The sequence below is a fragment of the Equus przewalskii genome, chromosome 1, assembly GCF_037783145.1.
Source record: "Equus przewalskii isolate Varuska chromosome 1, EquPr2, whole genome shotgun sequence".
NCBI classification, from domain to species: Eukaryota; Metazoa; Chordata; class Mammalia; order Perissodactyla; family Equidae; genus Equus; species Equus przewalskii.
In genome coordinates this window covers 105192146-105205366 of record NC_091831.1, presented here as the reverse complement: position 1 = coordinate 105205366, position 13221 = coordinate 105192146, and the positions used below count along the sequence as shown (strand labels likewise).

General features: G+C 41.9%; 1 protein-coding gene across 24 annotated transcripts in view; it reads right to left on the bottom strand.

Annotated features, from left to right (window-relative positions):
- The window catches only part of MEF2A (myocyte enhancer factor 2A), a 167639-nt gene extending 155177 nt beyond the window's left edge, over positions 1-12462 (bottom strand). For 6 of the 24 annotated variants that reach the window (XM_070619894.1, XM_070619713.1, XM_070619698.1 and 3 more), the window contains exon 1: positions 11830-12287. The gene's annotated coding sequence lies outside the window, so the exon portion shown is untranslated. Of the gene's footprint in view, positions 1-11227; positions 11527-11829 lie in introns of those variants that run through there. The other 18 variants (XM_070619849.1, XM_070619860.1, XM_070619891.1 and 15 more) reach the window with 13 other exon arrangements.
- Between the last annotated feature and the right edge of the window lie 759 nt (positions 12463-13221).

The following is a 13221-nucleotide window of genomic DNA, read 5'->3' as shown; positions in this document are numbered from 1 at the left end:
ACACAGTATGCGAAATTTTTCATTTCTATTTTCCAAGACCAAACACCGAAAACCTTGAGATCATCTAAAACAGGGTCCTCTGCCTTAGAGAAGACATGTCCTTAAGGTTTTTTTTTTTAATAGATAAATCCTCTCAGTTCCCTGACCACTTCATACCTTCACTTCCATTTCTCTTCAAACACCCATTCCACGGCCAAATCCTTAGGCTTTGTCATTATAAGGAACTGCTCCACTTCTGATAGTAAATTATATATCCCACTCTCTGACTGTACCTCTTTATCCTTCCAGGCACTCTCTCACAAGTCAACTCCTCATCTTCCTCTCAAGCCTGCCCCTCCTCCTCTGCTTCCTATTTCAGTAAACTGCCCATTCATTCCCTCATCTGCCCAAGCCATAAACCTAATCATCACCATCAACTCCTCTTTCTCTTTCACCTTCCACATATCCTCCACCACTGAGTCCTTTAATTCTACTTCCAATATACCTCTCAATCTACCTATTTCTTCAATGCTCATCCCACTCCCATAGTACAGGCCACCTTACCCCTTGTAACTAATTTGTTGTAACACACTCCTAATTATTCTCCGTCTACCAATTTTAATTCTCTCCAAAGAATGCTCCACAGTGCAATTAGTATCATCTTTTTAATTAATTCCCTTCCAGGCTTAAGACATTTCCATTTTCCCTAGAATAAAGTACAAATTCCTTAACATAGCTTAAGGCTCTTCATATACCTGCCCTCGCTTATACTACCTGATCCATCCATACTGTACTCTTTGAGTTTCTCCAAGCAATCCAGGCTCTCTAAGTGTATCTCCTGTCCTTAAGACAGGTCTGGTAAACTCTACCCATCCTCTTCACAAGGCTAAGTCCTATTCACTCTTCAGGCTTCAGGCTAAGTTGAAGGTGTCACTTTCTCTGGGATAAATTTTCCTGGTCTCCCTGAAAGCAGGTTACTCACCCCTTTTATGTGCTCCTATAGCACTCAGCACTGTACACATCAAGCAAATAGCCAAGGGGACTATAAACGCATTTATGTCCATACTCCCATCGGACTGTGAAAGCCAAACCTGGTCACTGATACTGCTCATCACCTAGCCCAGTAGACTGAATGAATAAGGTAATGAAGACCAAACTGTGAAATAAACTGCCAAAGTAACACAATGCTTACAAAGAATTAGAACCCAATGACTCCTGGCTCAGATGCACAATATTCTTTCCACTATACTTTGGGGCACTTAATTTTACTTTCATAAACAATTCAATATTAATTAGGTATAAAGCATGTAACACAGAGTTAAAAAGGATCTCGATATCATCTCATTTTATAATTAAAGTGATACCCAGAAAGGTTACTACTTGCTAAGGAACAAAACATTATAAAACAGCAATGCCAAGATTAGGCATTTTGATGTTCTTTAATTACACACTTTAATCTCAGAAATGAGATTTTTAAATTTTAAAGTTGAAAAATTTTAGCTTTTCATTTCTTCTAGGCTAGTAAAATTATTAAAAACAGAACAAATGAATCACCAATTCACTTAAAAGTTTGTACAAAATTACCTAAAATATTATAACAAACATAAGAATCTTTAATTATGGTATAAGAGTAATAAAGATAATATTGAGTCATTATTCTAATTATACATTATAAACAACATATGAGTATCAACTATGTTCAAGGCACTATGGAACAGAGTCACAATACACAAAGAGATATAAAAAACAGGATTCCTACTCCCAAGAAGCTTAAAATATGTTTTGGAAAGCAAGACCTAACCACTAGAGAATTAGAAAAACTGGGTGAAAGTAATCACTTCAACTGTTAACACTTTCAAAGGAAAAGACTTTCTTCTAAGGAGTTTCAGGAATGTACAGAGAAATTACAATCTACTGGCTGAGGAATCACCATAAACTCAAAATTTCTTAGCTTGGTGGTCAGCTCAAAGGGCTCTAAAACACTGAAACTTCAGTATCAACAACATACTTACTACCCAGTTCTTGGTTTCTAAATACTCTTACCGAATAAAAAGAAACCAGAACTCCTCGAAGAAATGGCTGATTCTAGGACAGCAGCAGGAAAAGCAGAAGATGAGCCTGGACCATCTTACAGTCCCAAAAGTTTGGAACTGCTCCAAAAATGAGAGGAACATGTCAAAACAATCAATGAGTTAAGCTGAAGGAACTCCCACTGACCAAACGTGGGTTAATTTGGAACATCAAAATGAATACTGACAGATAATAGAGTACAACCTACTTAATAAAAAGGAACCTATGAAATTATATCGATGTTAAATAAGCAAATTAGAATGAAAAACTCTTCTTTACAATAGAAAGAATGCCAACTAATAAATGAACAAGGAACAATAGTTAGAAAAACATCATTTTGGAACCACTGTGTAAATAACTGATTCAGGCAAGAATCATCAATGAATGCTAAAACTATTATGTAAAAATTGTTGGGAGGACAGAATATTTACATAGTCTCAAAGAGCCTCCCCACAAATTGTTCAATAATTACAAAGAGGACAATGATAACTTTTACCTGGAGAAAACTGGCAGGCTAACCTTAACTACGTGATGCAAGTAAACATCACCAACAATGGGTAAATCTGACATCATATTGCCTCCTGATGTGACGCATTGAGGATATATCATCACTTATGTGGTATTCCCGCCAAAAATGCATAACCTGAATCTAACAACAAAGAAGCAATATGACAAACCCAAACTGATGGACATCCTACAAATGAAAGAGCCTGTACTCTTTAAAATTATTAATGTTAGTGGGTGAGGAATTTGAGTGCAGCTTAAAGTAAAAAAACCTATGAATGACAGGAAAAAGAAAAAAAGCTGAAAGGCTGTTTCAGATTAAAGGAGTGAAGAGAGACGACAACTAAAATACAATGGAAAATACTGGACTAGAAAAACGCTATTAAAGGATATTATTAGCACACTTGAAGAGATATCAACATGAAGTGTATATTAAATTATAGTATCAAGATTAAATTTCTTAGGGCTGGCCCAGCGGCACAGCAGTTAAGTCCGCATGCTCTGCTTCAGTTCAGATCCCAGGCATGGACATCACTTATCAAGCCATGCTGCAGCAAGCATCCCATATATAAAATAGGGAAAGATGGGCAGAGATGTTAGCTCAGAGCCAATCTTCCTCAATAAATAAATAAATAAATGTCTTGAATCCACCATACTCTGGCTATTCAAGAATATGTCTTTGTTCTTACAAGCTATCAGCTGAAGCATTTAGGGGTATAGGATCACGATGTGTATACCTAGTCTCAAATGGTTCAATAAAACGGCCAGCCCCGTGGCCAAGTGGATAAGTTCACGCGCTCCACTGCGGTGGCCCAGGGTTTCGGTGGTTCAGATCCTAGGCGCAGACATGGCACCACTCGTCAGGCTATGTTGAGGCGGTGTCCCACATGCCACAACTGGAGGGACCTGCAACTAAGATATACAACTATGTACAGGGGGGATTTGGGGAGATAAAGCAGGAAAAAAAAAAAAAAGATTGGCAACAGTTGTTAGCTCAGGTGCCAATCTTTAAAAGAAAAAAGTGGTTCAATAATAAAAATAATTCTAATAGGAAGAGGAAGAAAAAGGAGAAGAGGGAAAAAAAGAGGAAGAAGGAGAGTAGGAAAAAGGAGATCTACAGAGTGGATTCCTGCTATTTCATTACAATACGTGATATGTTCAATGACATTATATGTTTAATACGTGGTTTCCTTGTTAGCAAAGTACACAGTGCACTCACGCAGCACTTCCATCTATTCCATGTATGCATCTGTGATGCTTTGCCTTAGATGATATGCCTTTGACTTTAACCAAATAAATTTGCACCTTTGGCATACTCCAGAAGATGTAATCAAGGAGCTTCAAAGTGTAAAGAAAATAAAATAATAATATCTGTTGCCGGACTTTGGGGCCACTCTGCAAATACAACGAATGATAAAGCCAATGTGCCAAATGTTAACAATTGGTGAATCTAGGTGACAGGTATATGGGAGTTTATTGTACTAGTCTTGCAACTTCTAAGTTTTTCCAAAACAAAAACTTAAATAAAAAACTTCTACCAATACTAAAACTTTTTGCTTTGGGGAAAGTGAGCCATTTCTGAATAACAAAATCTTAACTCCCAGATTCTTCTTTCCTTTTCCCTTCATAATCCATGTCAAATTAAGTTTAACACCATTAAGAGAAAGATTTTCAGTATCAAAATAAACATTTTGCTAAAGTAGTCCCCAACTTGCAAGTGTTCCAAAATGGGATATGCCCATTTGTAAGTCAGCTGTTTAGAATGTGGAATGACTTTTCATTATTACAAATAGTGGTTGGTTCCTTAATGATGGCCACAAAAGTTCTCTGCTAAATCTTCGTTAGCAATGCAGTTGAATTAGTATTGTATTTCATGTATACTGTGTTAAATTGTATAGAGTACCCTCCTGTTAGCCTTTCTGAAATAATGTAAAATTAGCTGGATAAGCTGAACGAAGGGAATGGAGATGTTGGTTAGTAAGGAGCAACCAGTAACTAATTACAATTTCTAACACAGTTTTTACAGGGATACACATTTCAAACTGGAAATATAGCCCTCAGACAAGATGTCTACTCAATGCCCAGTGAGAAGGCAAAATGGAATCACAGGAAATGCCACTTGTGCTCAACAGCTCTGGGATTCCTGCCCTGACCCAGAATGCTGATGACAATATGTTAATATGTACTGAAAACAGAAAATGCATAATGTAGTATTTTATAGTCTGGAAAGTATCTACAATTTTTAAAATCTGATTTGGGAAAACTCATTTGTGTGGTTGGTCATTTTAGTTGCTTAGGACAACTTCTACTCAATTCAATGTTAACTGAGCATTCACTATGCACAATGATAAACTGGCGGGCAGTGAATATACAAAAAGAGCAAGACAGTCTTTGATGTAGGAACTGAGCCTAGCAGCAGAGAATGACATCAATTACAATACTCTAAATATTCTAAAATGGGACTTCCTCTACAAATAGTGTATATATGAAGAACAAGGAGGAAAAGCTTTGTCTAGAGACATTAAAATTGGTATCTCAGATGACATACAAGCTACAGCTTAAAAGAAAACTAGTTCAACAGGTATATGAGGGAGGATTCCAATCCCTGGTAAAAACATGAACAAGGATACAGAAGCATTCATTCAAGCATTTACTGTCTTCCAAGTGCCAGGCAGTGTGCTAAGGCCTAGAGATACAGCTATCAGCAAGAGACAAGACTTCTGCCTTCATGGACTTTACATTCAGGCAACAGAGAAAGACTATAAATAAGCAATAACTAAAAAAACAAGATATGTACAAATTATAATAAGTGTCTTGAAGGAAATAAACAAGACGTGTGAAAACAAGATGTATAAGAGAGCACCTAATGGAGTGCAACATTAAACAGGATGCTCTGAGTGAGGAAGTGAAATTTGGGCCAAGTTTCAAAAGGTTTGGCCATGCCAGCTTTAAGAAGAGCATCTCAAGCAGGTAATTCAAAAAGTGCAGAAGGCCTTAAAATAGGGAAAGACAGAGAGTTTAAAGAACACTGAGAGGCCTGTGAGACTGGCATCCAATGAAAGAGGAGAACAATGAGGAGGAGAAAGAACATTCAGGGCCATTAGGACCATAGAAAGGAGTACAAGCTTTATTTCAAGAGTAAAGTCATTAGGAAATTTTTAAGCAGAGAAATGACATGATTTACGCTCTTAAAATGATCCCTAGGGTTGTCGTGTGAAGAAAGAACTTGTGAGGAGCAAGAAAAGAAACAAGAAGCTAAGCTGGGAGGCCACTGCAGTAATTCATGCAAGAGATAATGATACCCTGAAATAAAGAGGTGGCAGTGAAGACTGAGAGCAGTGGAGTGGCTCAAGATAAATTCTGAGCACGGAACAGGGGGTGGGGATGGAATGGATTTGAGAGAAAAGAAAAGAATCCAGAATGATATCTGAAGTTTTTTGGCTTGAATACTGCCATTTACTTAGATGGGGAAAGACAGCAGAGACCCCAGAGTTTGGGGTAGGAGGGAGGGAGAAGGTTGAGGGAGAGGAATAAATAACTATATTTTAGTCATATGGCTAATATTGTATTTACGATTCCAACTAGATTTCCAAGTGGATATCAAGCTCAGGAAAATTCTGGGCTAGAAAAAAAAGTGGGAGACATCATCATGAAAATAAATGTCCTTTTCAGGGAAGAGCAAACAGCTGGCCTTAAGTGGGTCATAGAAACTAAAGTATAGCAGCTGACAATGAGCCTGGAAAGATAGGATAAAACTGTATTAGTAAGTGAACCATGACTAATAATGGCAATAGCAGTAGTAGGAATGACAGTAATAGTAGGAGAAAAAAATTATTGCATTTTAGGTACCAAGCACTCTGGTAAAGGCTTTATAACATACATCTCATTTAATCCTCTCAACAACTCTGTATCATTATAATTACTATTTTATACATTGAGCCTCAAGAAAATGGAGAACTTGCCAAAGAACACAAAGTGCTAAAGTGAGTATTCTAACTTAAGCAGTCTGATTTTAGAGGTCAATCTCTTATCCCTTAAATTACTGCCTCTCTACTAATTTTATAGGCCTTCATAGCTTTTCTTAAAAGATTGACATTTAGATCTGAATTTCAGAAATATAATTCAAGTCTTTATGTAAAAGACAGATTGCTAGGGGTGGGGATAAGAGGTGAGACAGGTAAACAGTATTAGCCAATGCAACAGCACCTTGTTTTTTCTGTTTGTTTTTGTGAAGAAGATTGTCACTGAGCTAACATCTGCGCCAATCTTCCTCTACTTTATGCGGGATGCCACCACAGCATGGCTTGATGAGCAGTGCTAGGTCCAGGCCCAGGACCTGAACCTGCAAACCCAGGGCCGCCAAAGCAGGGCATGTGGACTTAACGACTACACCATGGGGCCGGCCCCAAGAGCACCTTGTCTTAATAAGCCAAAAGTTATAAATTATCTTACCAGGTTAAAGGAAGAGTACTTTTTTGTTCCAAGGATCACAAATCATACCTCAAACTAATCTAAGTCAACCTGCATGTGTATGCTACTGGAAACAAAAATAACCTGGTAAAAAGGTCCAGCTCATGCAGTATAAATTTACCACCTACTACCAAAATATTTCTTAACAAAAACTTCATTGATGGTTGAACTTTTTTTTAAGTTCATAGATGAAAGTTTATATTTTTGTATAAGGAAGAAAAGAAAATTACTACTCATTCAAGACAATCATAAAAAGATGTGCCATGGTTGATATTTATTAGAAATCTGATCTACTAGTGTCTATTTTCCACCCATATAATGATTCTCTGGCTTTCAGCATTAAACTGATGAAGAAGGAAATTATCTGTTGTCATACACCAATGTTCAAACATTTGGTATACCACTTCACAGACCAGCTAATTTTTTAAATTCATACGCTTATGATCTCATCTCAAGTGATTACTAAAACAATTCTATATTGAATAAAATATTAAGTTCACTAAATATAAATTAAATTCAGTAAACACAAATAATTATTAAAATCAGTAAATAGATATATAAAAAAGATAGTATTTATTAAATATATGCCAACACACATCCCGTGCTATGCATGAGACTTATTAATGAACAAATGAGTTTATACTCTTAAGTATAATAAACTGGACACATGGTCCATTTATTATAGACTATACAAAGCATACACAGATAAAATCATTTAGTTCCACAAAGCACGTAACAATGAATTATTAAAAAATTATAGATTATCTACTAAAGAAAAGCTATTTTTAAAATACACCTATTTCAGATAGGCTATAAAAATATTTTTCTAATTTCAAGTTTTAAATACCGTATCTTGAAGACAACTCCTACAGACAATTCCCAAAACACATTATTTCACTGAAGAGTAGGGAAAATACTTATATTTACCTTTGAATTTTTTTAATATTGGGGGAAATTATGGAGTTAGAATCAAGCAATGATTGCAGATCCAAAACCTAAGGGAGGGGCGAGCTCTGTGGCTGAATAGTTAAGTTCACACACTCCGCATCAGTGGCCCAGGGTTTCACTGGTTTGGATCCTGGGCATGGACCTAGCACCGCTCTTCAAGCCATGCTGAGCTGGCATCCCACATAGCAGAACCAGAAGGACATACAACTAGAATATACAACTATGTACTGGAGGGTCTTGGGATAGAAGATGGAAAAAAAAAACACCTAATATAGAACAGCCAACTAAACATTTTATGTATAATCTGACAATGAATTCAAGATGCCAGGATATTTTATCCCAAACAAATATAGGAACATTCTCCTGTATTTATACATTATATGAAGTCCTTTTGACCACAGGTACTGGGCAGAGTACCTACATAATCTTCATAGGAAGGAAAGGAAGTACAGAGGAAGGGATAAAGGGAGATCAGACAATATGGGTTTTTGCACACTAAGCTTCAGGTAGTGTGCTAGGAACTTTCACACCCATTATTTCATTTAATTCTAACAATTCCACAGGGCAGGTAGCGTAATTCCTTCCCATTTTATGGAAGCCGTCTCATAATTTTGTCAGAGGTAGAGCTGGGATCTGAACCAAGATCTGATGACAAAGTGAAGCAGCCTTCCTTTGTGAGAACTTGCAAATCAGTACAACATATTAAAGTGCTCTTTTGCAGGAGATTATCTAACTGGAAGACTGATTTGATCTTCCATATTTACACTTCTCTTACTTCTTAAAATTGAGAGGGCACTCACTCACTTACTAAAAACATTCACAAATTTTCTTTCTAATCTAGAAAAAAGCAATATTGAACATTTTTAATCCACAAAGCAGTATTTTCATTGCCCGATCACTGACAAAAGAAAATTTCAGCCAGACTTTGTCACATTCACATGTACCATGAGTATATCCTCCAAAACAAAAAACGGGGATATGGTCTGATTACAAGACAGAATATATGAAATTAGAAATGCCCGCAGAAAATCCAAGACCATCATCATTGTATGTTACACTAAATTCCTCTTGCTAGACTAAAAGCAGCAAAGGGAGAAAGAAAGGTGGCTTTCCAAAACCTGACTGACCAACATGCTACTTCCCAATAACCAATTCGCTTATGGCTTCCTCCTCCTAAATCAGAACACAAATCTACTAAAAAGATTTAATTGAAATATTTCAGACGTCAAAATCATCTTCTAACAAACATTTTCATAATTATTTAACCACCCTCAGAATACACTTTGATATCTCTCTCTTGATAACCAAACAATGAGTGGTGTTGCTACTGCTGGAATATTAATAAAATTAATATTAACCTGCACTGCACTCTAAATGGAAAAGCTATAATGCAACTGCTTTGAAAAATAAAACATCGCCACTTGAAACAACTCAATATTTTTAAAAGCTTATTCCCAATTGCACTTACAAAAAACAAACCTTTTCACACATACCCATTAAGGAAACATAAAAACTCTAAGAATATGGAAGAAGACTATTCTCAAACCATAATTCAACATGGTGACATTACAATTATTATTTCTGAGCCCCAATGAGCTATCTTTCTTCCACTGAACACCCCGTATCCCTCACTCACTCATTCCCCTCAACAATTAAAAAAAAAAACTTTTGCAGAGAAGTAATTTAAGGAGTTAAATATAATTTTATCATCTTTGTGCCAAAATAAATAAACCCATAGTTTTATATATAACAATAGTGTGATATAAATAAGCAAATAATTGTGTTTAGAGAGGTCACTATTACTTCACAATCACTGACTGCTTTAGTAAATAAGTTTCTACTGGAAGCACTCTTCCAACAGACCTGTTAACCTAAAGACTAAGTCTACAAAGTATTCAAATCATTAGTTTTAGCTCGTTACAGTATTTTCATTATAACACCATTATCACAACTTTTTTTCCTCCCTCTCCAAAGCCCCAGTTCATAGTTGTATATTCTAGTTGTAAGTCCTAGTTCTTCTACGAGAGCCACCACCACAGCATGGCTACTGACAGATCTTTTTACAACAGTACTCACTGAGAATTAAAAGGGATTCCAGAAGCAATTCGTGCATCATTATACAGAACAAACTAATCTTAATATTTTATATAACACATAACGTGTGTTCATTACATTTGACATAAAGTCTAACTAAAGCTGGCATCTGCTTTAGTGAAAACACTTTTGACTTTTTTCCTAAACAAAAGTTGCCATTCACAGGAAAAGAATTAAGAGTCAAGACTGAGCCCTCCAAAAATATAATCCCCCAACAGAACCCAAAAATGTACTCATGAAAGCCATAATAACACAATATAGTTACTTTATCCTCACTTCCTAAATTCATATTAAAATAAATACCATTTTTGTGTTTTCAAAAAAAACTTTAAACCTATTTTGTTTACCTTTTCCACAAACTGTTCAAGTACTGCCGAGGTAACAGATTTTAAAACTGACAACTGGAGTACTTGGCAGTTGCCAAAACAACACAGCTGGATTCTTAAAGGGAAAGTACTCGTGTAATGTACACCTAATTACAGCTTCAGAGAACCTTCTCTTTACACAGTAACAGACGACACAAGGGAAACCTGCTGTGCTAAAAACAACTTGAAAAACTTTAGACAGTATTTGTTTAAAAATATACATACTATTGTTAACTCATCACAGCAGGCCTTTCCAATTGCACATTTTTGGAACTCCAATCTTGTAAACTAAAATGCAGGTTAACACTAGCTGCTATTCTGCAATCTACACTCATGGTTCCTTACTGGACCATGACAGAAGGCTCGCTTCACAGTGCAGGTCTGAGAAACATTTTTACAGTTACACTTCCAAGGGGAAAAAATTTTTTGTTTTTCTAATTCAAGAACGCTCACCTTTTCCAAACTTGTTTGCACTATCTCACCTGCTAATTCAACCCTCGCCGTTCAAAGACTGATGCTATCGCACTAAAAGGCAAAGTTTCTAACACACGAAAGCTTCCCTGCGAGCCGCGATCTACTCGCAAGTCCGGGGGCAGCGAGCGGTGCCCAGCGCACCCCTCTGTCCCCGCGCTGTCGTCCTGCAGGCTCCGGCGTCCGCACCCGCAGGTGCCCCCGGCCCCGCCACCTCCCTGGCCGGCCCCAAATACCGCCCTGGCCACTGACACTGACACACACACACACACATACACACACACACGGGGAGTTCGGACCGAAACGTTCCGCCCCGTTAGACCAACCTCTCAAAGCAGAAGTGGGGGAAGTTCTTCAAGTCCAACAACAGCGCAGAATGCCCCCCGCACTAGGGGTCAATCCCTCCGGGGAGACTCCGGCCTCGGAGGGCAGGACGAGGGAAAGGGCCCTCGGGCGTGCCGCCCAGGAGAGGCTCCAGCCCCCAGGGAACTCCTTCAACTTTCAAGGAGGCGACGTCCACCACTGGGGCCCCCCAGCCCCAAACGCGGTGGCGCCCGGGGAGGCTCCTCGCGCCCAGCCCGCGCGGCCGAGCCTCCCCCGCCGGCCCGCGGCGCCCATCAGCCCCGGGCCCGCCCTCGGGGCACCCCGCCCCCACCTCCACGGGCGCCGCGCCCCTCGGCGCCGACCCCGACGCGACCACCCCTCGCCGCCTCCCCGCGCCCCGCCGCCGCGCGCCCGAGACCTCGGCCCCCTGCCAGCCGGATGCCGCCTGGTCCCGGCGTCCCCGGAGCCCTGCGGGCGCCGCTGCTCGGCCGCGCCGCCCCCCGCCCCAGCGCCCCCCAGCCCCTACCCGGCCCCCTCGCTGCGACACCGCCCCCTCTGGCACTGCCGGCCCCGCAGACGGAGCCCCGCCGGCCGCGGCCCTCACCGTGTCTCCGACGCAGCTGGCGGGCGCGCACACGCTGCAGCCCCGGCCCGCCACCAGCGCTCCGCGCCGCCCGGAGCCGCCTCCTTCAGCCCGGGACTCGCCGGGACATCCGCGCACGGATCCCCACACCGGGGCTATTTTTAGGAGATAGGCCCCGGCCAGACCGGAACTCGTTCCTGTCGCTGCGCGTGCGCACTACGCGGACAGCGCTCAGTGTCCCTCCGCCAGCCTCGCCTTTCCCTCCCTTCTCCGGGGCTGCTTCTCTCCCTTCTCCCGTGAGGTTTCTGTTCAGAGCTGATTTATCATCTTGGTGAGCCGTAGAGTACTTGGAAGGGGAAAGACAAGGGTGTGGGCAAATAGTGTCACACTGTTTGGAAGCGAGGGGTACTCCACAAGGACGTGAGGGGCGGACTATGTTTTTCCGGGTGGGTGAGGAGACGGATCACCCGGCACAGGAAGGAGATGACGGCGGTTTGGCGCCGGGGCTACGGGCTGAGCTCGCTTCCCTCTGAAGGACCGTGTTCTCCTGGAAGGGATACTGGTCACTTGATGAGGGCCTGGGCGCCTCCCAGGGCGGGGCGGCCTGGCGGCGTCGCGCCCTGCCGCCTCCGCCTCCCCCGCCGCTGCCTCCCCGACCGGCCCGCGGGGGGCAGGGGCCGGGCGCGGCTCCAGTGACGCGCGCGTGGCAGATCGCCGCGCGTGGCCGCCGGCCGGCTCCAGCCAACCCGGGGCGGCGGGGCGCCGGGGCGGGGCCAGGCTCTGGGCGCGGGTCCTGCGGTCGCCGGGAGGCCTGTGCCGATCGGCGTCCTCCGGGACGGCCCAGACACCCCCTGCTGGGCTCCTGGGGCCGCTCCAGACCCCCGCCTTCGGGGCACACTTGGCTTCCCCAGACCTCGGCTCGGCACGCCCGCGCCCACGCCCTCGTTGTGGTCAGGGCCGCACCTGTGCTCGCGCCTGGGCGGCCGCCAGCTCACCCTCACCGAGCAAGCACAATGGGACCCGGGCCCCGAGAGGCAGGACCTGAAGGAGCCTGGAAGGCGGGCTAACCCCTTCAGGCTGGCCAGCCAATCTGCCTACGTCCCAGGAGAGACGCCACCTCCTAGTCTTTACTATCAGTGATAGCTAACTACTAATAGGCACAGCTGGTATGCCCTGAGCGCCAAACTATGTGCTGAACATTTTGCATAATGGCTCATGTATTCCTTTCAACATCCCCACGAAGAAGATTCAGTTTCTGTTCCCATTTTACAGAAGAATAAAGGGAAGATGGGGGCTAACGTGACCTTTTGAGGTCACAAAGCTTAAGAGGAGGGCACCGAGGATTTGAACTCCTCGCCACTCTGGACACTGCATTTTCTGAGAGAGGTGGCAAAGGGGATGTGCTTAGGAAGC